Source organism: Piliocolobus tephrosceles, chromosome Y (assembly GCF_002776525.5).
Source record: "Piliocolobus tephrosceles isolate RC106 chromosome Y, ASM277652v3, whole genome shotgun sequence".
In the NCBI taxonomy this organism is placed as follows: domain Eukaryota; kingdom Metazoa; phylum Chordata; class Mammalia; order Primates; family Cercopithecidae; genus Piliocolobus; species Piliocolobus tephrosceles.
Genome location: NC_045456.1, coordinates 11,371,316 through 11,397,950, shown reverse-complemented (window position 1 = coordinate 11,397,950; position 26,635 = coordinate 11,371,316). Strand labels below are relative to the sequence as shown.

The window sequence follows — 26,635 nt, the reverse complement described above, 5'->3', positions numbered from 1 at the left end:
TTAAAAGGTATTTTTGTTGATTATATTATTCTAGGTTGGCAGTTATTTTCTCTTAGCTCATTAAGGGTATAATTCCACTGTCTTGTAACTTCTGTTGTTGCTGAGAAGTCTATTTTAAGTCTCATTATAATTCTTTTCAAGATAATATCTTTTTTACTGTGGACACTTTAAAAATATATACATTTCTAGGTTTGTGTTTCATTTCTAATTTTTGTGTTTTCATGTATACTCTTTGTTCTTTGGTAATTTTGACTTCTTGAAGCTGTATAATAATATATTTTATCAGAGTAAAATATTATCAGATCTTATGTCTTCAAGTATTGCCTCTCTTCAATACTCTTTAGTAAATGTAGGTTAGATACTCTCACTGGAGCCTCTATATCTTTTACCCTCTCTTCTGTATTTACCAACATGTTATATCTCTGTGCTACACTCTGGATAATTTCTTCCGCTTCATTTTCCAGTTCAATAAGTCTTTCTTTCTTCAGTTCTGCTTGATTTTCTGTTAAACGTGTCCATTGGGTTTTTAAATTAGTTTTTATATTTTTATTTATATAATTCCTATTTGCTTCCTTTTCAACTATGCTCCATTAGTTTTTGTACTTTCCTGTTCTTTGTAGATTTAAGGTGATGATTTGTTTATTTGTTTCACTTGTTCAGTTGTTTTCACACAGAAGACTGTCACAAATAAACTTCTTATTACTGGAAACTGAATGCCCTTGTTTATGCATTCCTTTTTTCTTTTTGGAAGACAGCATCCTGAGGTCCTTGATTTTATCAGCTTAATTACAGACCACTTACAATTATAAATGACTTATTTTAAGAGACCAAGTGTTTTCTTATGGTGGGATTCCTCTGCAAATTGACACCATCCCTGCCCTCACCACAGAGTAGAATATTGGGGTCAAGAAACCATCAGTGATAACTGAGTATGCACCCACACCGCAATGGGAGAACAAAAAGAGGGAGCCCAGTGCCTTGGCAGAGGATGTCAGGGAAGACTATGGGGGAGTGATGGATGGAGAACGAGGGAGATCACCCAGTAGACCATGTCTCAAAAGAAAAAGGAAAAACAAGGTCCTGAAAGTGCTTATATTTCATTAGGGAAGTGGAGAAAAAAGGGACAGAAAAGTGACTGAGAAGTAATAATTAACAATCAGAAAGACACTAGAGTTCATCCTGGGAGCCACCGAGGGTCAAGTTTCAAACTTGAGAAGATGAAGACTGCACAGGCAGTTTGGTGGTCATTAGTGATCTTTGTGTCATTAGTGATTACTAGGTACAAGTCACGACTCTGGAGTCAGGGGTAGTGACAAAATGTAGAGTTTGTAGATTTAGGAATGGAACCATAGGATAGCACCTTGAGGAGATTGCAGTAGGTGTTGGCAAACTATGGCCTGCAAGCCAGATCTAGCCTACTACCTGTTTTGCAAAGTGGGGAATGGAAAGGTAAAGGCTGATGGTCACAGTGGAAAAGTGGATAGTTGATGAGGCTAGCTCTCAAGGAGATGAGATCTGGAAAACTGGTGGAAGAATCAGCTTTCAAGGGGTTGGGACTTGCTCTGAATCAACAGATAGGAGGGACGAGCGAATGGATAAATCTACCAAAACTTTGAATTGAGAAGAAGAAATTTTGAAAGGGAGCTCAAGATCAGAGTTTTAGAGATCATTTTCTTTTTGTAATGTAAATATCCAGAAAGTTGGAAAACTCTAACCCTTTGAAAGGGTAAGTCTTTGTGAGTTCTTTTCCCTATTTCGTTCATCTTAATGACCAGCTTCTTTAAATTTCTTGGGGAGTGGATAGTTTCATTTTTATTGTATAAAACTAGTACCTGACTTGTGCTTTCCATTATTTTTAATTTCTCTTTTTTCCTCTCAGTGGAGCTGACTGCCCTACCCCCCATGAATTTTTTAAAATTTCCCAGTCTTCAAGAGTTAAAATGTAACTTCTCTAAAATTTAATGTTATGTGTATAATGTAATGTAAATTTATTAAGCTAGAAAATGGACATTGTGACCAAGGAATAAAAGTTGTCTATAAACATTTTTATCGGTAAGTGATGTTAAAACTGTTCCAGGTTTCAAATTTGGTGAATATTTCTGGAATTTAGGGCAAAACATAAGACATTAAAGCTTATGTAGTGCTCATTATCAGAAAACTGAAAGTGTTTGTTCAATCAACTAATTGCTGATTACCTTCTATCAATTAGGCATGGAGAAATGTGTAAATCTAAGACACTTTTTAAAAGTAATTCAGAGTGAAGAGAGAGGAAATAACTGAGTCAGTTTCACTACAGGTAATAAGGGCAGTGATATAAGAGAACTCAGGGTAACTCGGAAACACAAAGATGGGCATTCAAACCAGTTTGGAGTTATGAAGCGGGCTTCCTGAAGGAAGTGGGCCTAAATTGTCTGAAAGCTGTGGCTTGCAAACTTTAGGGTTCCCAAGAATCACCTGGAGATCCAGAGCTGGAACTTATTTACAAAATTGGTTTTAGGAGTGAGACTGAGGATTCTGTGCAGGTGGTCTGGTGGTCATGGACCCTATACTGAGCAATTGGGCTTTAAAGGATGCATAAAAATTATTCAGTGGTAATTGAGATAATATCCCATTGAGATGCTCAGAACATAAAAATCTCAATTTCAAATGAGCCTGTAGTTGCTTTGGGAAAATCTGAGGTTATGAACATTGAGTGCTTATGGTTTACGTATGTTTTTATGACTTTTTTTTAACTTGGTAATAGACCTGTTAGACCTGTGTGTCTCTTTCTCCCTCCTGAATGTGTCAGTAGTCCACTTAAGAGACAAGTGACTAGAGGACAGCATGATGAAAGAGGGACTCTAATTAGTGACACAGCTAACACTGTGAAAGTGGAGGCATCTGCTACAGTTGCTAAATATAATTGCTAGAGAAAAGTTTATAAATATTCATTTAAATGTATTTCTCAAAGGCTCATGTTTGGAACCACAGCTGCTGGGTTGCCTAAAGAAACATAAATGTGCCACAATTAATGCATTCTTAAAGAAAGAAAAAAAATGCTTTATCTTTAATGTGCAGACATTTGAGTAAACACCATGGATCAGCAATTTCTATAGCTACCATTTTGCATGTCATATTTATTAGATGGTGTTACTACTTATACTTTAGAAATTCAGTAGTTTCTCTGATTATGGCTTTCTAGATTTAACAGTTATAAATTTAACTTGTGCTGAGTGACTAATATACTATTTAATGTCTTGTGTGATTAAGTTTTGAGTTTGCTTGCCAGAAAATTTGGCTAAAGACTATTAAAATGAATTTCATTTTCCTTTCAAACAGAAATCTGGAAACCCCATTTCAAAATTCCAAATTTTTTTTTCTGTAAAAATAGTATTGCGTTAATCTTCCATTTTGTTCTCTTAAGATTAGTGTAGTAATAATTATTCATTGACTACTTGTACTGCAGTATGTGTCCAAATGTGAATTAAAGGATACATTCCTGTGTCAGTCTCATATAATCTCACATATTGAATTTGGTGGGTTTGCAGGAAGAGACATAGCAAAGAGCAGAGGCAGCCTGGGAAAGACCCCTGGTGATGTTAGTGGGTGTGTAGGTGCCTGAGAATAAGAAAGAGAAACGTGAATGGAAAAAAATCTGCAGATTTTCAAGGATAAAGTAGGCAAGACACATCAATGACCTCATTACCAGAGGCTAGAGCAAAGCACAGAGCAGACTGCAAAATGAACAGATGAGAATGAGAATTATGCAGCAGCAAACAAAATGTCATGGGAGCTTAATACTCATGCAAGATTCAGCCAAAGATTTGTGCCTGTGGAGGACCTAAATCTAAAAGAGTGGTTCTCAACTGGGGTTGATTTCTGTCCCTCAGGGAATATTTGGCAATGTCTGCAGACATTTTTCGTTGTGGTTCTCAACTGGGGGTAGGGGTTATGCAACTGGCATCTAGTGGGCAAAGGCCAGGCATGCTACTAAATGTCTTACATTGCACTGCACAGTCCCATAATAAAGAATTATCTGGCCTAAAATATCAGTTATGCTGATGGTGAGAAACCCCTCTCTTTAGCCAAGAGGCTAACCTGAGACAAAGATATTATTGAATGTAAGCATAGACCTCAAATGACACCTCTTAGGTATTATTTAATAAACTGGGTGAATTGTTATAATGTATGTCCATTTCCAGATTATGTTTTTTTGAGACAGAGTCTCGCTCTGTTGCCCAGGTTGGAGTTCAGTGGCATAATCTCAGCTCACTGCAACCTCTACCTCCTGGGTTCAAGCTATTCTCCTGCCTCAGCCTCCCGAGTAGCTGGGATAACAGGCGCACGCCACCATGCCCAGCGAAGTTTCATGTTTTTTTAGTAGAGACTAGGTTTCACCATGTTGGCCAGACTGGTCTTGAACTCCTGATCTCAGGTGATTCACCCGCCTTTGCCTCCCAAAGTACTGGGATTATAGGCGTGAGCTGCTGTGCCCAGTCCATTTCCAGATTTTTTAAAAAGCAACAGCTTAGGTGGTAATTGTATGATCTAAATTCTCAAAGGAAATGTAAAATTAAAAATATTCTCAACCATGTGTGTATGAAGATATAACCATCATAGCTTTTATTAAATTCAACTGAAAACTTGCTGATATTATTTATTTTGTATCAAACATGACCAGTTTTGTTGATACTTTTCACATTTCCCTTTTCTTATTATTTTGCATTCACTTCTGAAATGTATTACATCACAAGGGTATCCAGGTAAATCCACTTGCTTGCTTTTAGCATTACAGAGAGTACCATTAAAAAAAAGAAAAAAACATAGTTTTTTTTTTTTTTTTTTTTTTTTTAAAGCTCAGAGTTCTATGGTGTTCTTGTCTTTTACATTACAAAAGTTAGTTTAAAGCCAGGCACATAGCAGTTAGGATGCACTGATCACACTTCCTGGTTTAGAAGCAAAAATCTTTTACAGTTATGGTGATCATTATTGAAAATGGCATGTACAATTTAGCATTTTTAGTGTTAGTAAAATCGTTAAAATTTATATCCAGTGAAAAATGTTTAGTTCAGAATTAATGAACTTCCTATTGCCATTTTAAGATCTGAATGCTGAAGCCATTTGAATTTTAAGGTCTCTGACGGCTGCATAAATTGGATTTCAAGTAAATGGCAAAGACATGTATGCAGTCTTGTCAGTATTAAGAAACAGATTTTCTTTATTCTGTTTTGCTCTGATAAAAACAGAATAAAGGATAGTCTCTTCAATAAATGGTCCTGGGGAAACTGGATATTCATATGCAGAAGAGTGAAACTAGACCCTCTATCTCTCACCATATGCAAAAATCAAAATGAATTAAAGACTTAAATTTAAGACCTAAAACTATAAAACTACTAGAAGAAAACATTCAGGAAATGTCTCCAAACATTGGTCTGGGCAAAGATTTTTTGAATAAGGCCTCAAAAGTGCAGGCAGCCAAGGTAAAAATTGACAAATGGGATTACATCAAGCTAAAAAGCTTCTGCACAGCAAAGGAAGCAATCAACAAAGTAAAGAGACAGCCCACAGAATGGGAGAAAATATTTGCAAATTATTCATCCAGCAAGGGATTAATAACTAGAATATACAAGGAAGTCAAACAACTAAATAGCAAAAACACTCCAAATAATCTGATTAAAAACTGAATAAAAGATCTGAATAGACATTTCTCAAAAGAAGACATACAAGTGGCCTACGAGTATATGAAAAAATGCTCAGCGTCACTTATTATCAAGGAAATGCAAATCAAAAACACAATGAGATATCATCTCACCCCAGTTAGAATGGCTATTATCAAAAGACGGAAAATAACAAATGCTAGAGAGAATGCGGAGAAAGGGGAACACTAATATGCTGTTGGTGGGAATGTACAGTCACTGTGGAAAACAGGATGGAGTTTCCTCAATAAGATAAAAATAGAACTACCATATGATCCAACAATCCCACTGCTGGGTATTTATTTAAAGGAAAGGAAATCAGTATATCAAGGAGATATCTGCACTCTCATGTTTATTGCAGCACTACTCACAATAGTCAAGATATGGATCAACCTAAGTGCCCATCAATGGATGAATGGATAAAGTAAATGTAATCTATATACTCAATGGAGTATTTTTCAGCCATATAAAAAGAATGAAATCTTGTCATTTGCAGCAATGCAAATGGAATTGTAGGACATTATGTTAAGTGAAATAAGCTAGATACAGAAAGACAAATAATACATTTTCTCATTCATATGTGGGAGCTGACTAGCTGAGGCAGCTCACACTTATAATCCCAGCACTTTGGGGGGCCAAGATGGGAGGATCGCTTGAATTCAGAAGCTCAAGACCAGCCTAGGCAACACAGTGAGACACTGTCTATACAAAAAATGAAAAATTAGCCAAGTGTGGTGACGCATGCCTGTAGTCCCAGCTACTTGGGAGGCTGAGATTGGAGGATTGCTTGACTCAGGAAGTCAAGGCTACAATGAGCCATGATACTGCTACTACACTCCAGCCTGGGTAACAGAGCAAGACTCTGTCTCAAAACAAACAAACAAGCAAACAAACAAAACATATGTGGAAGCTAAGAAAATTGACCTCATGGAGGTAGAGAGTAGAATGGTGGTTACCAGAGGCTGGGAAGGGTAGGAGATAGAGATGAAGATGAGTTAGTTAGTGGATACAAAAATACAGTTAAGGTAGAATGAATAAGTTCCAGTGTTTGATAGTGCAATAGGGTGTCTATAGTGAACAACAATTTATTGTATATTTGCAAATAGCTAAAAGAAAAGATTTGGAACGTTCCCAACACAGAGAAATGATAAATGTTGCAGGCGGAAAATATTTTAATTACCCAGATTCGGTCATTATAAATGCACAGCTTTATGTATCCATAAAAATTGAAAAAATCAAAAAAAAAGAACATAGGGGAAAGCATGAAAGAATTTTTAGATGAAATGACAGACAACTTGAAAGGTATAAGTTTTTTGTCTCTTTTGATTGTCTTTTTTGGAAAAATCAGAGTTGCTTGGGATGAGAACAGAATTCTGTTCAGTTAGCTTTCCAAATATTGATATGTTTCCCCAAAGCCCAAACTGTGTCCCTTGTCCCTTCATTGACACATTGTCTGTGACTGCTTTCCTGCTGCAAAGACAGAGTTGAATAGTTGCCACAGAGACCGGATGGCCTGAAAAGCCAAAAGTATTTACTGTCTGTCCCTTTACAGTTAAAGGCTGCCAACCCTTGGTCTAGATTAGTAATGCCACTGTGGAAAAGAGGTGTCTTGCATGCAGGCCATGTTTTTCAGAATGCATTATAGTACTCGTTCTCATATGCAGCTGCATTTTGCAATTATCTGGAAAGTTTTAGAAAGTTCTAATGCCTGGACCCACCCCCAGGCATTCTGATGTAATTAGTATAGAGGAGGCCCTGGACACCAGGATGTTTAAAAACTACCCAGGTGGTTCCCGTGTGTAGCCAGCTTTGAGAACCATTGCCTTATGTTGCTACACACTCCCCCATGGGAAGATAGTTTCTCTCCACAAGCTGGATCTGCCCCCAAGTAGCATCGCAAGTATCATTCTTGCCTGCAAGTTCCAGTGACATAATGCTTGAGGCAGGCTGTCCCCAGACTTAGTGGCAAGAGGACAGATGGGAATAGCAGCCCATCTCCAAACCTTAAGTTTCTTTAAACTTCCTCAGGAATGTGGCAAGAAATGAGACTACCACTGTAAAATGCATTGATTCTCCAGACTTAAATGAATGTAAAACCCAAGGGCTTTTATTATCTATGGTTTCAGTGCTTTCCTTGGCTCTCTGGTGCCTATTTTTATCACTGAACAATGAAAATCTATTGGCAATGTTCCTGGTAGTTATCTTCCATTCAAATGTCAATGGAAGATGATCCGAAGTTCTGGAAGTATGGCTGTGGTCGATTTCTTTTTCTACATGGTTTAGGAACTAAGGATTATTTCAGTAATAATCCTATTTCTGAAAACCTGCCACATCATGTTACTTTGCAGCTCTGTGCATGGCTGTCATTGTAAACACTGTTTATAGAACCTTTATCAGCATTTGCCTCTGAAATTTATAAAGCATTTAGTATAATTTGCTGTGGAACCACTGGTGTTTTTCTAGCTTAATAGAGTCAGCACATATGGAGTATTTGGAAGATAGCAGTTTACATCCTATAAAATGACTTTTGAGTCTAAAGCACTTTTATCTCAGCCATTTAAAATGATTGATTACTTAATTCACACTGCCAGGTACTGTTCTTCTCATTTTACAAATGAGGGAAATGAGGCAAAAAGAGGACAGGGGACTTCTTCAAGGCCACGCAGCAAGGTAAGGGCAATTGAAAACTGGAACTCCCCAGGCTGAGCTCTCCTATCTAATATTTCCCTCTGGTGCAGGAGAGTAAAAATGCGAGTCTCTAAACCCCAGCGGTCTACATCCTGAATGCAAAGCACCCCCGGCAGATGCTTGTAGTAAAACACATGACTGAATCGCTGCTCCTTGCTTGAGGAAAACTTCTGCAAACTTTATTAATATATTTTGCTTGAAATCGTGTAAACACAAATAGATCCATTGAGAAACAGACATTTGGCTTTTTAAAATTAAACTGGGACTCCAGGTAGGTAGCATCATCCATAGAACAGTTAGGAATTCATTTCACCAGTGTTCTAACGGGGCAGATGATAATCCGCATATGCTTTCTTAATGGCATGGTTTAGCATGTGGTTATGTTGTTTATTTAATTCAGAAGGCTTTTAAAAGTGATACTGTAAAATGTGACTAGCCAGAAGACAAGGAAAACAGAAATGTTCCCAACTTAATAAACTACCTGGAAAGAATAACTAAAACTTTGAAAAAAATCCTTGTTAGGAGTTTATTACAATTTTAATTTGCAGCCTAAGTATCAACAGAGAACTTCGGTACAAAGTAATCAGATTTAATATTCATGACAGTGACCCCGAGGCAAAGGTAGATTCAGTTATCAAACAAGATTCACTTTTCTCTGTATACTTTCTAAGGCAGCAGAATACATTTTTTAAATTGTAGAAAATATTCTGTAATCATGGCTAAGCCAGATCTACTCAACAAAAATGTCAGCTAATTGAGTTTATTGTTTTGACACTTTAAATATAAGGAGACTTGGCTTGAGATAACAAATGTATCCAGCAATGTATGTCCTGGAGAACAAATTTTTGTAAAATTATACCTTTTGCTCACTTATTAGATGGCTTGGAGTTTTCATAGCAGAGTCATACCTGATAAAGAAGTGAATTGTCTCATTTATAAATTATAAACCTAGTGAGTAGAAGTATACAGATGGTCCCCAACTTATGATATTTTGACTTAGGACTTTTTGACTTTATTGTGGTGGGAAAGTGATATGCATTCAATTACCCACACATTTTATTTTTACTTTCAGTACAATATTCTATAAATTACATGATATATTCAACACCTTACAATAAAATAAGCTTTATGTTAGATGATGTTGCCCAACTGTAGGCTAATGTAAGTGTTGTGAGCACATTTAAAATAGGCTAAACTAAGCTATGATGTTCAGTAGGTTAGATGTACTGAAGGCATTTTTGACTTAAGATATTTACAACTTACAATGCATTTATTGGGATCTAACCTCATTGTAAGTCTAAGAGTATCTGTACATTTATGTTAATTAAGATTTTATCATTACCTGATCTCTGTCCTCATGAGGCTTACAAGTTGGGGGAGTTTAGTGACAAGCAGGAACCGACTAAGTAAATCCAGGTGTGGTTAATGCTATAAAGAAGCATCAGACAGACCCTAAGAAGCAGCATATCTGCTGGGCTTACTCTTCACACTTGTATACATTCAATCAGTGAGAAAACTATGAACCCAGATGGATTGACACCATCTGTTACTCAAGGCACAGCATGTTCACATCAGTTCCTTTTGCCCCCTAAGTTCCACAGGGCGATGTGGAAGGGGGCCTGGGTAGATGCTGTGCACATAGTGGGTTTGTGTCAGAGCTGAGAAACACTGAGCTTAGGAAACTCCCAGTTGTATATGGGGTCTGCTAGCAAACTTGCCCATCTTCCCCTCCAGAGAGAGATCTCTTTATTAACTTGGAATATAAGCAGATCTTCTCTGGGTATTGGAGGGAGAATGTAAAGGGAGGAATCTCCGCCTTCTCTATCCTGGTCAGGAAACAAATCTGTGACCCAGGACTATACTATCTCTAGCTTCCAAGGCCATTTGCTATTCAAACATCCTTGTTCAAAGCTATCAGTGCTCTTGACTCAGAAATCATGCACAAACATCTAAATTATCTCCCAATAAGGAAGTAAGTGATGTGATACAAGGTAATTGAAGGATGTCAGGGGAATGAGAAGCTGACCCCAGAGTGGATATATGGAGAGGGGCAACTGGTCCTAGGAAGAACTGGGAAAGGGTGTTTCCAGAGGCAACAACATGAGGTGGATGATGTGCTTGGTGTGTTCAAGGGATGTCAAGAAGAGCAGCATGGCAGGAGCTGCATAGGTGAGCAGAAAGGTAGCTGGGGCAAATTTGGGAGGGTACAGGAGCCAGATCATTCAGGGCCATGTAGGTCATAGTTTGAGTTGGGAGTTCATCAGAAGAGTGATGGGCAACCTGTGCTGCTCTGTAAGGCATGAGTGACCTGTATTTTCAAATTACAGCTTCAAACCATGTAGTGGGTAAGTCAATCAATTTTGCTGGTCATACGTAGCATTTCATTTTTAAATAATGAGATAGAATAGGACAGAAGATATCAGTACCTTTTATGTAGTGGAATGCCTTATATAAATATTGTTTCATGAAACTTTCATTTATCCTATTTCATTAATATTAACTTTTATTAATTAACAGTAGTTATATATTATTAGAATAATTGATGTTAATTAATATTGGCATTTTCCCCATGTTGACATCTCCTCTAAAGTCAAGATGGGTCTCATGATCAATAGTATCTAAAGTTTGATGAACTATGCTATGAATGTTTTATATGTGCATGTGTGAATTGTATTGCTATGTGATATTTATTTCTGAATATGGGTCACAGTCACTATTTTGCCTTCAAAGGCTTATTTATGGTAGCAAGGTTGGGGCAGCCTGGGGAAATTGGAATACCACCTAGAATTGGATGCCTCCATTCTGGGTAGGGTAATTGAGAGAAGATATAAGTAGCCTTGGGCTCTGGAAGCAAATAGAGTTGTTTCACTGGCCAACTATATCAGACAAGTGTGATCAAGCCACCAGAGTCAGGCATTGACAATCAGATGTAATAGGACTGTAAGAATTCCCTGTGAACAGAGGGAATCCAGGATCTGACAAGGCTTTGGGGCTCTTCATAGCAGCATGCCTGATCGGTTAAACCAGCAGGGGTGAAGCCTCAGCCTTTAGTGGCATATGGTGCCAGGATGGTTACTAAGAGGAGGTCTTTGGTATAAAGAACCAGGCTCAAGTCCCCTCACAAAGGATGGAACAGCCAGGCTGTGGCACTAGGAAGCCAGCCTCAGGATGAAGAAACTGCTCTTTACTGGGGTCACCTCCTTAAGCACTTCTCAACCAGGCCCGACATTTTGTTTGCCTACTGCTTCCTCTTTTTGTTGAACTCTTAGTTACCTCTATAGAGGATTCATTTTTTAAAGATATGCTCAGGGAGAGAGCCCACCTGACTCTGCTTTGGGTGTCTAAGGTGAGGGGACTGGGTCTCTGGGACTAAATGGAAGTCAAGCCAAGGCCTTTCTAGCAAAGAGGGCAACTGGAGTCCCTGAGTGTTGGGTTGAGTTTACATGAATCTTATGTGTATAAATCTGAGTATAATCCCTCTTAGAGCGGGGATGAGCCTTTGCGTTAGAGCAGGATCAGTTGCCATAAGTAAGAGGAGGATACTGTGTTTGAATCCTGGTGTGGCTTACACCATCTCACCTCTTGAGAGGATGAAATGACAGATGAGTGTATAAACCACCATGAGTAGGCTGTGTCAATAAACATAAGGAAGACATAAGAATCTGTGTGCCATGGCTTTGAAATAAAGCACTGTACTTCTTTCCCTCTCCAAGGTCTCTCTGGTGAAACCCTATCTTCTTTACTCCATTTTAGACAGAAAGAGGTAACAAACACATATCTTTTAAGTATTGAGCCTAGGCTGCAACTCCAGTCTAGCTAACTTCATCTTTTTAGCTTGATAATGATGTGTAGTTCAAGTTATGTAACCTTTTTCCAAGGAACTTAATTTAGTCATAACATCATTTGCCAACATGCACTCTAAAATATGCTCTTATTGTCAGTAGATTATGACTAAAATTAATCAAATCACTGAAGGCTGCCCATGACCAGTAAATTATCATGTAATAATTAGTTCTTTACCTAATTCTTTGTTCAAACCATAGCTTCTGCCCTTCTTTGTGGGCTTTACAATATCAAAAGGCATTTCTTGAGCTTGACAAATTGACACATTTGACTTGTTTATTAATTGTTTTCAAGGATAACTTAAAATTTTTAACATTATTTTAATACATTATGGACAGTTTCTGCCAGTTAACTAAAATGCAATTTGAAAATAAACATACTACAGAGATTTTTTTCTGATTTTCTTGTTATTTTGTCTTATCTATAACAAATTTCATGCCTTATGTTCTCAAATATCAGCTGCCTAGATTATTTCACTTAGATTTTAATTGACATGAAACTGCATTCATAAATACATATGTTGATGCATCCAAATGAATTACCTTTTCTTTAGTCAATATATTTAGGAGGTAATTGCTATTACTAATACATTTTCTTATTAAGTAAGATAATGGGTGTGGATTTTTAAAAATGTATAATAGACTTCTGAGCAAAAGCTGGTATTTCATGGTCTTTTAATATCTGTGTGACAAGAAAAGTTCTACCAATTCAATAAAATTCTTTGAGGACAAAAAACAATTTTGTTTCATGCTTTGTCAAAGCTATAAACTCTTAATGTAATCTCCATTGGGTTTATTTTTATTTCTATTATGTTTCCCTCACCCAAAATACAAATTAAAATGTGCCAAAGAGGAAAGTATTTTAAATGAATCCAACCTGTTTTCTTTTCTCTATTCTTGAAAAATATTATTTGTTGTACAATAATATATGAAACTTTACTATGTTTAATTTTTTTGTATTAGATTCATGTGTAATACATCTTTTAAAAAATAATTTTGAATGAATGCTGAAAACATAGAGTCTAAATTTTCAAACTCTTTGGGATTGGAATGTATCTAAGCTGAATAACTCAATTTCACTTTGAGGCAGTTTTAACATTGAAGGGAATGCTGACAAGCCTGTGGCACAGAAAGCCAAAAAAAAATTTGTCATCTGGCCTTTCACAGAAAATGTAATCCAACTGCATTATTCGAATTATTTGGGTATTTGTTGTATTCATGGAAAGTAGTCCTTAAGATTGAAAGTTTGGCATTACTGCACTGGAATTGAGCGCTTGAAATTATTGCATTTTAAGGATACACTGTCTTTGTCACAATGACTGAACTCTGCCTTATAGCATGAAAGCAGCCATGGACAGTATGGAAACAAATGAGTGTGGCTGTGTGCCAATAAAACTTTATTTATAAAAACAGGATCAGGCTGGATTTGGCTCACCAGTAATTTGCCAACCCCTTCAAACCTTTGTTATTCAAAGAATAATCTATGTGCTGGGAATAACAGCATTCCCTGAAGCTCTAAAATGCAGACTCTCAGGCCCCACCTCAGACCTACTGAAGTAGAATCTACATATTAACAATGTTCCCAGGAGATTCATATGAGCCTTAAAGTTAGAAGATTATTGCCCTAAACTACTCTTCAAAGTGAAGTAACAGGTTACTCCTGGGAGGATCTATGAAATGAATAAGTATGTTGACTGCAGCTTAAGACTAGGTTTAGCAGGTGAAGAGCACGCTGTTTCACCGTGGACTTCTAAATGCGAGAATATGGAGAACTTTATCTGGCCCACCAATAATTTTCCCTTCCTACTGTAGGTCTTCTCAGATGGTCTGTTCCATTTCTTTAGAGGAGAATGTCCTAATTTCTTGCCCTGGAAATTACTGACTGTGGGCACTTCTGCATGAGGGAATGGGTGGGATAAGTTATTTAATACACAGGTGTGTAAGTATTCCTTCTATTTTTTATGCATGCAAATGCTACTCAGTTTTGTATTTGGCATTTTTAAGTCTCAAGCTTGTAGACATTCTTCAAATTAGACCAACTACCCCATCTATTGTAGATCCCTCTGGTGATATTTAAGCTTCCTGGACTGTGCGGAGAGACTCAATGATGGGCCACTGAGGAGGTGGACCACAACAGAGTTTCTTGGCCGTAGCATTATTGGCATTTGGGGCCAAATAATTCTGGTGTTGTTAGGTGCAGTCCTGTACATTGTAAGGTATGTAACAGGATTTCTGGCTTCTCATTCGATGCCAATAGAATCCCCCACCCCCAGTTATGATGGCCACACATGTCTCCACATATTGCCAAATGTACACAGGGGGACAAAATTGCCCCTGGCTGAGAGCCACCAAGTCCTAGAGGTGCTGAGAAATCAGTGCCTCTCAGGTGTTGTCAGGGCAGCTACAGGCCCAGGACATGGGTGACCAGCCTCAAGCATTCCCTCTGTTCTTTCAGTGAGGCATAATAATACTAATTTTTGCTGGATGCAGTGGCTCAAACCTTTAATCTCAGTGCTTTGGGAGGCCAAGGTTTTCTTGAGCCCAGGAGTTTAAGATCAGCCTGGGCAACACAGTGAGACCTCATCTCTACAACAAATTAAAAATTAGCCAGGTTTGGTAGTGTGCGCCTGTAGTAGCTACTCAGGAGGCTGAGGCAGGAGGATCCCTTGAGCCCAGGAGTTTGAGGCTACAGTGAATTACAATCGTACCACTGCACTCCAGCCTGAAAGACAGAGTGAGACCCTGCATCAAAAAAAGTTAATTTCCATGTGAGTCACGAAATGAGAAATTTAGGAAACAAAGTCAAAGTCACAGCTTCTCCAGGACCTGCAGCTTCATCAGCTTTTCATCATCCCATTACTCCCTCTCTGAGCTGCTGACACATCCTCTTTCTGTTCTCTCTGTCCGTATCAGTTCTGATTCCATTTTCTTCTTTATTGTCATTTAAAATAATATCTCATGGGAGAAAAAAATGAATATGTATTGTCTGTCTGGCATTTTGAACTGAAATCTTCACCATAATGTCCTCTAAAGTAAAATGCTAGAGATTGGGAAACAAATTGAATTTTATAGTTTAGAAATCTTTCACATTAGAATTGTGTTATTGCCTAGTTTTAATTGTTTGGTACATGTAACATTTTAGAAAATTATTACCAAGGGACTTAATTTCTGTAGCTGATCCTATAACTGGCTCATCCCAAGTCAGAATTGGTAATATGACTGTTCTTTGTGAGGAAGAGAGCTGGCATTTGCTGAGTTTGTTTGAGTAATGATGGCCCTCAAAAATCTTTCCAATCTGATCAAACCTAATTCATTTACTTTTGTAAAAAGAATCACTTTATATTATAAAGAATCACTTTATACAGCGATTAAAATATTAATTTTTCAAATATTGAACTTTATTTTCCATTTGGTTATTTACTGAATTTGTGGTATACAAATTTGTACTTTATTCAATTGACTCTAATAACAGTTGCCAGAGGGAACAAGTCTGGGTCAGCCAGGGAATTGGCTCTGTAATTTACCTCCTGAGATGAAAGTACTGCATAGCAGATCTGATTTACAGTTTCATTTGGATAGTTCATCATTTTTCAAAGAGGAAAAAAAAGATTACATCTAGCTCAGTGCTCCTGCTAGTACACACTGTGCCTTTGTGAGGATTATAGATTATTTACAAAAGTGGCCCCATTTCTTCATCTTTGGCTTTGTCCATGTTTCTTGCACTGTGACTTTTTGGCTCCTCCTATCAATAGTTGGAGTCTACTTCTCTTTCCCTTGAATCTGGGGTAGCCATTTGCCTTGCTTTGGCCAGTGGAATGCAGAAACAGTGATGATGTGCCTGCTCCAAGCCTAGTCCTTAAGAGGCCCTGCATACTTCTGTTGTCTTTGTCTTGGAATATTGTGCAGCCCTCATGAGATTAAGCCAGGGCTAGATTGCTGAGATTAAGCCAGGGCTAGATTGCTGGAAGATGACAGATGACAGATCACATGGGACAGAGAAGCCATCCCAGCTGAGGCCACACTAGATCACCAAGTCCTAGCTAACCAAGCATTTGACTACAGTTGTGTGAGTGAGCTCAGCTGAGCCTAGAAGAACTGCCCAGCTGAGCCCTGTCCAATTGCCAACCTGCAGAGTTGTGAGCTTAGTAAAGACAGATAATTGTTGATGTTTTAAGCCACTAAATTTGTCATATGACAAAAGGTAACTAAAACAGTGAGAATTAGAAAAAGGCACTGCTTTGGGTGGATGAATTATATAATGGCACCTCTTATTCTGATGCAGACTTTTCTAGAGTACACATTGTTACTGTCTCCCTCAGGTATCCTAATGGGCTACAGAAGTCACAATCAGAAACAATAGCTGTGCAATCTAGAGTCAGGTTGCTGCCCTCCACCCTAGGCACAGCGATTTAGAAGCTGTGTGATCTTCGGGAGGGAACCTCATCCCTGAAAGACAGTATAGGGCTTATACAGTTCAGGTATTAGAAAGGACTCACTAGATACCACAGAGTGTACTGTAGGTGCCAAGGGAGAGCTTTCCATTTTGCCCTCTGAAGGTTTGCTGAAAAATCAACTTGCAAAAGGCAGATTAATTGGAGAAAAGGCTTACTAATTTACTTAATGTGTACACATGGAAGCCTTCAGAACAAAGACCCAAAGATACTGAGGAAATTGTCCATTTTTATGCTTAGGTTCAACACAGGATGGACAGGAATATAGAAACATGGTTGGACAAATAGAGTTTGATCTAGTGCTAATAGACTGAGTGGGGAAATCCAGGAAGGCCTTTCTGTCTAGATTCTTCTTGGCATCTCTAAGTAGCCTTTCTTCCTTCTGGGTATGGGGTAGAACCCTCTCTGGAATGGGGGGTCTTAGGATCTCCAGTCAAACAAGGTAGGTCAGAGAGTTTCTCTATGGCTGATTTCTACACAAAACAAAGCAGAGGAAAAGTTATAATAGTATTTTCAGGTTTTATGGCTGGCTTTGTGGCAAAGGGGTTCTGGTTTGTATGACATGCCTTGGGGAAGAGGGATGCTAGTTTGTATGACTAGCCTCAGGGGAAAATGGGACTGAGAGACAAGAGGGCAGCAGAAGATCAGAGAAAAACCTTTTCTTCTAAGGCCCTCAGTTTGGGGTATTGCTTTCTGAGCCCCCAACAATATACATGTGAAGCTTTTGTTTAAAGAGAAAAAGGATGTGGTGCAGTAAGAGAAAGTAAATGTGGGCAACATCAGGAGTCAGAGAGACATTCCAACAACCCAGAGCCCTTTCTTCCTTTCAGCACATAGGGCCAGGCTGAGTCATTGGCTTGAACATCAGGATCTGTGTGCCCAATCTTGGCTTGGGGAGAGTTCAGAGAAGCTTTCAATGCAAGGGTGCTCCTGAATCTCTTTGGTCATAAACAAGCTAGGCAAACCAGTTAAGGCAGTTGCAAACCTGCAGTAAAGTAACTTATTAGGTGGGTTGTCAGGACAGTTTCTAACCATAAAAAAAAAAAAAAAAAAAAACTTAAATCTCACTGCCCCTATCTTGACCAAGAGTCCAAAAGCAGACCTCTGGCACTTTCAGAGATAAAGAAAGCTTTTTCCACCCCAGCTGTGATTCAGTTATATCTACACAGCCTCATTTTCCTTATTTGTAAAGTGAGGATAATTATACACCTTTTTACAGGATTTTATGGGGTTTATATGAGGTGATTCATGCAGAATACTTACCACAAGTACCTGGAACTTAGTAAATACTCAAAAACTCTTCTACTACTAATTAAATAAAGAGTACTCAACAAGGAGTCAGCAACCAGCTTTGAACCATGTGACTTTGGACACAGCACTTCAGCTATCTGGGCCTCAGTTTTCTCATATTAAATTAGGGAAGCAATGATTAGGTTACCCTATCCTGTGATAATGTCATGCTCATCTTTAATCTCCCAAGAGCCAAGTAAGAGCACCCTTTTATAGTTAGTTCATGCAAGTTAGCATCTAGTAGGTGAAAATACTAGTAAAAATTACTTTTCTTTATTCCTAATTCCTGGAGGGTAGTGCATAAATTCTGTGGACAATCTCGTAAGCAATTTTCCAAAGTAGGTTGCCTGAAGGCTCTAGGTTTAGAAAAAGCCATCAAGAAGAGGTTTGAGAAACTTTGTCATTGAAAGTCTGGGCATCACAGAGAATAGTTCTTTTAGGACCACTTTGGTGGTGGGGACGCACTGGATTCATGAACCATTGGTAGCCATGGAGTTTTCCCTGGTGGTTGGTGTACTGCTAGAGACCTTAGGTTGGGATTTCACTTGCTAGACACCCAAGGAAGGAGTGAGTGAGAAACTTGGTTTGCCACAGTGCCCTTCTTAACTGATGCTTGGTTTCACCTCTGAAACAATCTTGACACCCTCGTGATGCTCCCTGATGCCCTAATCCCCCTCATTCTGCCCAAGGTATACCCTCTTGCTACCTGTATTCACCCTCTGTGCATCCACACTTGCTAGGGCTAGACACTGAGTGAAAGTGTAGCTATTCCCTACAGAAGGAGTTCATGGCTAGGAGCAGAACTAATGATTTACAGCAGGGATTAGCAAATGTTTTTTGTAAAGGGCCAGATAGTAACTATTTTAGACTTTACGAGCCATGAGCCATACAGTTTCTATCACAGCTACTCAACTCTGCCATTGGTTATAGCACCACAGCAGCCATAGACCACATGTCAATTAATGGGCATGTCTGCATTCCAGTAGAATTTTATTTAGAAAGTGAGGGCAGCTGGTTTTGGCCCTCAAGCTACAGTTTGCTGACTCTTGGTTTGGCAGAAATAAAATACATGTATTGTTAAGGACTGTGCAACAGAGTGTTTTCAGGATTTCGGTTTTTTTTTTTTTTTTTTTAACATGGAAGGAAAGTCTTGTCCATTTTGAAAATGATATAACATTATAAAGTCATTAAGGTTAATCCTCAGAGTGGCATCATGTAGACATATTTCAGAAAATAACAATAATAGTCCAGTGAATAACTCCTCCAGGTAATGAAGATTATATTTGTTCTAGGTGGAAAGCTGGTAAGCCTCTCAAAATGAGAATGTTGGTAACAAATAAAAGTTTACATCTGAATTAGATCTCTGACACAGAGAACAAAAGGCATTTTCAAACTTGAATACCTATAGAAGCCCCCTCAAGTGCAAGGCTATTTGAGTTAGAAGCAACAATGAAACTCGTCTCACTTAGTTATATGAAAAGAATCATATATATAACTTATATATAATATAATATATATTATATTATATATAATATAGGCATGTCATAGAAACCAGAGAAATACCTAGTCTTTAGATAACAGGTAGGCTTTTCTGATGTGTGTAAGGTGCAATGAAAATCTGTGGTTCTGCATTATGCTTTCGCATTAAAACATCCTTTTTCTATACTATGCAATCATATACTTTTATTGGGAGATTATGGAAAGGGCCTTCACCTCTTGTACCCTGTAAAACACAAAATATATATTGTATATAATTATATATTATACATATATATACATATATATATAGAGAGAGAGAGAGAGAGAGAAAATTTGGCCATGGACTGAAGGTAATAAATACCATTTAACAAATGTAATGTTTCAACATTGAAAATGAAGAAAAGGCCTGAAAAAACCTGGAAGAGTTGACATTTTGGTATTTAAAACTTTTATTGGGGAAAAAGTTTAATGCTTTATGCTACAATTTGATTTTCCTGGTTTTCAAAGCAGCCAAGATACAGAAACTGTAGCCTCATTAAATCTAAAGAAATAAGAGAGTTGATCAAGTGTGCTCATTGGGTACATAATAGATAGATGAAATGCAAATACTTACTGGAAAATATGATTAAATGTATAGTGTTTTCCAAGTCATTTTAATGTTTATGTCCAAATTAATTTTATTTTAGGAATCAGGTAGATAAATTGTAATTTACTGCTTTTCACCCAAACGTGAATTGGAACTAATATTAAAACTTATGATCTTTGGTTCATGGGTTGAGAATCCTGAAAGGAGTTTTTTCTGGCAATTTTTAAAAATAGAATTTTTAAATCACTTAGCAATGTAATTTAACATTTATAAAGTAAAAATAAAAGCCACTAATAACCCCTCTATATTGTTTATTTTTTCTTCTTAAAGACTTCACTCTTAAAATACTGCATCATTAAGCAAGGTGCCCTTGTAGTCTGAAAGCAACATATGGACAGAGTAAATATAATCCCGATTAAGCTCCCTGTTTTATATGGAATGGCAGTAGAGCCAGACGTTTTAAATACCTGCAACTTGTCAGCTCCTAATTTGTGGTTTCCCATAGGACTAAGGCACTATAGTATATTTTTCCTAACTACAGATGTTTGCCATTTTTAACCATAATAAATGTACCAAAAGTTTTTAAAGCATTATAGTATCTACCTCATTTAAAGATAAACATCTGTTTGCTTTAAAATTGGAATAAAGTCTATGAATCATAGAATAAGTGACACATTTTATAGGCCATATGCACAAACTCTAGAAATGGGCTAATTTTCAAAATTTATTATGGACAGGCAATTATGTGCTTGAAATTTTGCAAGCCTATATGATTCATTACCTAAGCCACATTGAGGAATTTTGCATTTAAAATGTTTTTTTAAGAAGGCAGTCACTTGGGCATATTTATTTTTTGAACTCAGTTACTAGAGGTGTGGCCAAGATGAAAGGCAACTGAAATTGGCCTATGTTTATGAAGCAGAAATTATGATCCTCAGAAAAGGTAGCTTTAGACATAAGGATGCTGACAAAATGAATCTTCATTCCTTAAAGTGAGCCAGGAAAAGAAATGTTTCAGAGGATACAACTCAGGTTCTGAAAATTAAAATCTGAGCTACAAATGCGGAAAGTTTTACTTTATAATTTCTGCAAAATTTGACTTTACCTTTAATGACTCTGTGTGGTCTATGACATGGAACAGAAAAAACTTGTAAACATAAGTTTTTTGACAAAAGATTAGAATCATGATCTTCCCTTGCTATGGTTTAACAAGCCAACCAACCAGTTTGTTTAGAGGTGAAATTACATTATGATTGGGGAATCTTTCTGACATTCACACAATTTACATAAAAGGCATATATGCACCTGGCTGGAAGAAACATATTCAGGTATGTAACTTTTTGTTTGGTGGCTATTTCCAAATCGTTTTAATTTTTGCCAGAAGGCTATACTAACGTCGACTTTCAAGAATATAGGTGCATCTGGTAGAGATTAGAAACAGGTTCCCCTAGGTCTTTAGATAACAGGTAGGTTTTTCTGATGTGTGTAAGGTGTAATGGATGTGTGTAAGGTGTAATGGAAATCTGTGGTTCTGCATTATCCTTTCCCATTAAAAGATCCTTTTTCTATACTGTGCAATCATATACTTTTATTGGGAGATTATGGAAAGGGCCTTCACCTCTTGTACCCTGTAAAACACAAAATATTACTATAGTATCACTATCTGCCTTACAGTGGAAAGTAAGTTTGACAGTAAGCTTTATCCTCACTTTTGGTCATATTTTCTTCTTTCAGGGAAGGAACCAGTTCTGCATTAAAATTGTTTAAATGTATGACGTAAGGGGAGTCAACCTAGTTATTTAATTTGCATGCAAATGGAATTGCCCCCAGCCTTCCTTTTCTTTCTTTCTCGGATTCGTGTCAGGGCCAGGCCATCTATCTGGTGCTGGAAATCATCTCTTCCTCAATAACCTTCCTTAATGGTTGTGCAGTGTTCCCTAATATGGGCACTGCCAAGTCAAGTGCAATGACAAAACTTGTTATGCAAACTTATTCTAAGTGTATACTTTATGTAAAGGTGCACATTCTTGGGAGATAAGGCAAGTTTCTGCATCCTCTATGTTACTAAGCCTCTCTCTGTTCCTCTGCATAAATAGGTGTGGTATTTGCAGAACCCTCTTCATTGGTTAAAAACAAACAAACAAACAAACAAAAAAACACGCCGATTTATATATAGGCAGGTAGCTAGAAGAGGTGTTTTGGCCCTTGTGGTTATTAACTTTGAGTTCTAATTCTTTCCATTAAATTTGACAAATCTTTATTGTGCACCTGTATGTGACCACTGTACTGTGAGAATGGATGAGACATAGCACCTGCCCCAAGGAGCTCACAGGCTGCAAAGAGAAAAAGACACGAAAACAGCTCTAGTACATATCAGACAATTACTATTACTTTCCTGTGAAAATGCATCTTTTAATAAATGCCAGGTATTGTTCTGATCTCTTGATATGTGTTACCTCATTGCATCCTCTCAATATCACTATGTGGATTATTATTCAATTGTACAGAGATAAATTGAAGTTAACTAACTTTTTGAAAGTCAGAGTTCCATGCCTACTTCATTGGTATCTAACTCAAGGAGTTGTTAGTTTCACATTTTCCTGGGGAAAGCACTGCATTTCATTCAGAGCTCTGTGTTAGGATATGCAGCCTTCTTTCTCTTCTCTCTTCTCTTTTCTTTCTTTCTCTTTCTTTCTTTCTTTCTTTCTTTCTCTTTCTCTCTCTCTCTTTCTTTCTCTTTCTTTCTCTCTCCCTCTCTCTCCCCTTTCTTTCTTTCTTTCTTTCTTTCTTTCTTTCTTTCTTTCTTTCTTTCTTTCTTTCTCTTTCTTTCTTTCTTTCTTTCTTTCCTTCTTATTTTTTTTTCTTATTATACTTTACGTTCTAGGGTACATGTGTATAACGTGCAGGTTTGTTACATATGTATACTTGTGCCATGTTGGTGTGCTGCACCCATCAACTCGTCAGCACCCATCAACTCGTCATTTACATCAGGTATAACTCCCACTGCAATCCCTCACCCCTCCCTGCTCCCTATGATAGGCCCCGGTGTGTGATGTTCCCCTTCCGGAGTCCAAGTGACCTCATTGTTCAGTTCCCACCTATGAGTGAGAACATGCGGTGTTTGGTTTTCTGTTCTTGCAATAGTTTGCTGAGAATGATGGTTTCCAGCTGCATCCATGTCCCTAAAAAGGACACAAACTCATCCTTTTTTATGGCTGCATAGTATTCCATGGTGTATATGTGCCACATTTCCTTAATCCAGTCTCTCACTGATGGACATTTGGGTTGATTCCAAGTCTTTGCTATTGTGAATAGTGCCACAATAAACATACGTGTGCATATGTCTTTATAGCAGCGTGATTTATAATCCTTTGGGTATATACCCAGTAATGGGATGGCTGGGTCATATGGTACTTCTATTTCTAGATCCTTGAGGAATCGCCATACTGTTTTCCATAATGGTTGAACTAGTTTACAATCCCACCAACAGTGTAAAAGTGTTTCTATTTCTCCATATCCTCTCCAGCACCTGTTGTTTCCTGACTTTTTAATGATTGCCATTCTAACTGGTGTGAGATGGTATATCATTGTGGTTTTGATTTGCATTTCTCTGATGGCCAGTGATGATGAGCATTTCTTCACGTGTCTGTTGGCTGTATGAATGTCTTCTTTTGAGAAATGTCTGTTCATATCCTTGCCCAATTTTTGATGGGGTTGTTTGTTTTTTTCTTGTAAATTTGTTTGAGTTCTTTGTAGGTTCTGGATATTAGCCCTTTGTCAGATGAGTAGATTGCAAAAATGTTCTCCCATTCTGTAGGTTGCCTGTTCACTCTGATGGTAGTTTCTTTTGCTGTGCAGAAGCTCTTTAGTTTAATTAGATCCCATTTGTCAATTTTGGCTTCTTTTGCCGTTGCTTTTGGTGTTTTAGACATGAAGTCCTTGCCAATGCCTATGTCCTGAATGGTATTACCTAGGTTTTCTTCTAGGGTTTTTATGGTATTAGGTCTAACATTTAAGTCTCTAATCCATCTTGAATTAATTTTCATATAAGGAGTAAGGAAAGGATCCAGTTTCAGCTTTCTACTTATGGCTAGCCAATTTTCCTAGCACCATTTATTAAATAGGGAATCCTTTCCCCATTTCTTGTTTTTGTCAGGTTTGTCAAAGATCAGATGGCTGTAGATGTGTGGTATTATTTCTGAGGGCTCTGTTCTATTCCATTGGTCTATATCTCTGTTTTGGTACCAGTACCATGCTGTTTTGGTTACTGTAGCCTTGTAGTATAGTTTGAAGTCAGGTAGCGTGATGCCTCCAGCTTTGTTCTTTTGGCTTAGGATTGTCTTGGCAATGCGGGCTCTTTTTTGGTTCCATATGAACTTTAAAGCAGTTTTTTCCAGTTCTCTGAAGGAAGTCATTGGTAGCTTGATGGGGATGGCATTGAATCTATAAATTACCTTGGGCAGTATGGCCATTTTCCGATATTGATTCTTCCTATCCATGAGCATGGTATGCTCTTCCATTTGTTTGTGTCCTCTTTTATATCCCTGAGCAGTGGTTTGTAGTTCTCCTTGAAGAGGTCCTTTACATCCCTTGTAAGTTGGATTCCTAGGTATTTTATTCTCTTTGAAGCAATTGTGAATGGAAGTTCATTCCTGATTTGGCTCTCTGCTTGTCTGTTACTGGTGTATAAGAATGCTTGTGATTTTTGCACATTAATTTTGTATCCTGAGACTTTGCTGAAGTTGCTTATCAGCTTAAGAAGATTTTGGGCTGAGACGATGGGGTTTTCTAAATACACAATCATGTCATCTGCAAACAGGGACAATTTGACTTCCTCTTTTCCTAACTGAATACCCTTGATTTCTTTCTCTTGCCTGATTGCCCTAGCCAGAACTTCCAACACTATGTTGAATAGGAGTGGTGAGAGAGGGCATCCCTGTCTTGTGCCAGTTTTCAAAGGGAACTTTTCCAGTTTTTGCCCATTCAGTATGATATTAGCTGTGGGTTTGTCATAAATAGCTCTTATTATTTTGAGGTACGTTCCATCAATACCGAATTTGTTGAGCGTTTTTAGCATGAAGGGCTGTTGAATTTTGTCAAAAGCCTTTTCTGCATCTATTGAGATAATCATGTGGTTCTTGTCTTTGGTTCTGTTGATATGCTGGATTACGTTGATTGATTTGCGAATGTTGAACCAGCCTTGCATCCCAGGGATGAAGCCCACTTGATCATGGTGGATAAGCTTTTTGATGTGCTGCTGAATCCGGTTTGCCAGTATTTTATTGAGGATTTTTGCATCGATGTTCATCAGGGAGATTGGTCTAAAATTCTCTTTTTTTGTTGTGTCTCTGCCAGGCTTTGGTATCAGGATGATGTTGGCCTCATAAAATGAGTTAGGGAGGATTCCCTCTTTTTCTATTGATTGGAATAGTTTCAGAAGGAATGGTACCAGCTCCTCCTTGTACCTCTGGTAGAATTCAGCTGTGAATCCATCTGGTCCTGGACTTTTTTTGGTTGGTAGGCTATTAATTATTGCCTCAATTTCAGAGCCTGCTATTGGTCTATTCAGGGATTCAACTTCTTCCTGGTTTAGTCTTAGGAGAGTGTAAGTGTCCAGGAAATTATCCATTTCTTGTAGCTTTTCTAGTTTATTTGCATAGAGGTGTTTATAGTATTCTCTGATGGTAGTTTGTATTTCTGTGGGGTCGGTGGTGATATCCCTTTATCATTTTTTATTGCATCTATTTGATTCTTCTCTCTTTTCTTCTTTATTAGTCTTGCTAGTGGTCTACCAATTTTGTTGATCTTTTCAAAAAACCAACTCCTGGATTCATTGATTTTTTGGAGGGTTTTTTGTGTCTGTATCTCCTTCAGTTCTTCTCTGATCTTAGTTATTTCTTGCCTTCTGCTATCTTTTGAATGTGTTTGCTCTTGCTTCTCTAGTTCTTTAAATTGTGATGTTAGAGTGTCAATTTTAGATCTTTCCAGCTTTCTCTTGTGGGCATTTAGTGCTATAAATTTCCCTCTACACACTGCTTTAAATGTGTCCCAGAGATTCTCGTATGTTGTATCTTTGTTCTCATTGGTTTCAAAGAACATCTTTATGTCTGCCTTCATTTCGTTATGTACCCAGTAGTCATTCAGGAGCAGGTTGTTCAGTTTCCATGTAGTTGAGCGGTTTTGATTGAGTTTCTTAGTCCTGAGTTCTAGTTTGATTGCACTGTGGCCTGAGAGACAGTTTGTTATAATTTCTGTTCTTGTACATTTGCTGAGGAGTGCTTTACTTCCAATTATGTGGTCAATTTTGGAATAAGTGTGACGTGGTGCTGAGAAGAATGTATATTCTGTTGATTTGGGGTGGAGAGTTCTGTAGATGTCTATTAGGTCTGCTTGCTGCAGAGATGAGTTCAATTCCTGGATATCCTTGTTAACTTTCTGTCTCGTTGATCTGTCTAATGTTGACAGTGGGGTGTTGAAATCTCCCATTATTATTGTATGGGAGTCTAAGTCTCTTTGTAAGTCTCTAAGGACTTGCTTTATGAATCTGGGTGCTCCTGTATTGGGTGCATATATATTTAGGATAGTTAGCTCTTCTTGTTGAATTGATCCCTTTACCATTATGTA

General features: G+C 37.8%; 1 protein-coding gene across 5 annotated transcripts in view; it reads left to right on the top strand.

The window, feature by feature from the left end:
• Positions 1-26,635, top strand: part of FRMPD4 (FERM and PDZ domain containing 4) — a 996,955-nt gene that overhangs the window by 516,331 nt on the left and 453,989 nt on the right. The gene's annotated exons all lie outside the window — the stretch shown is intronic.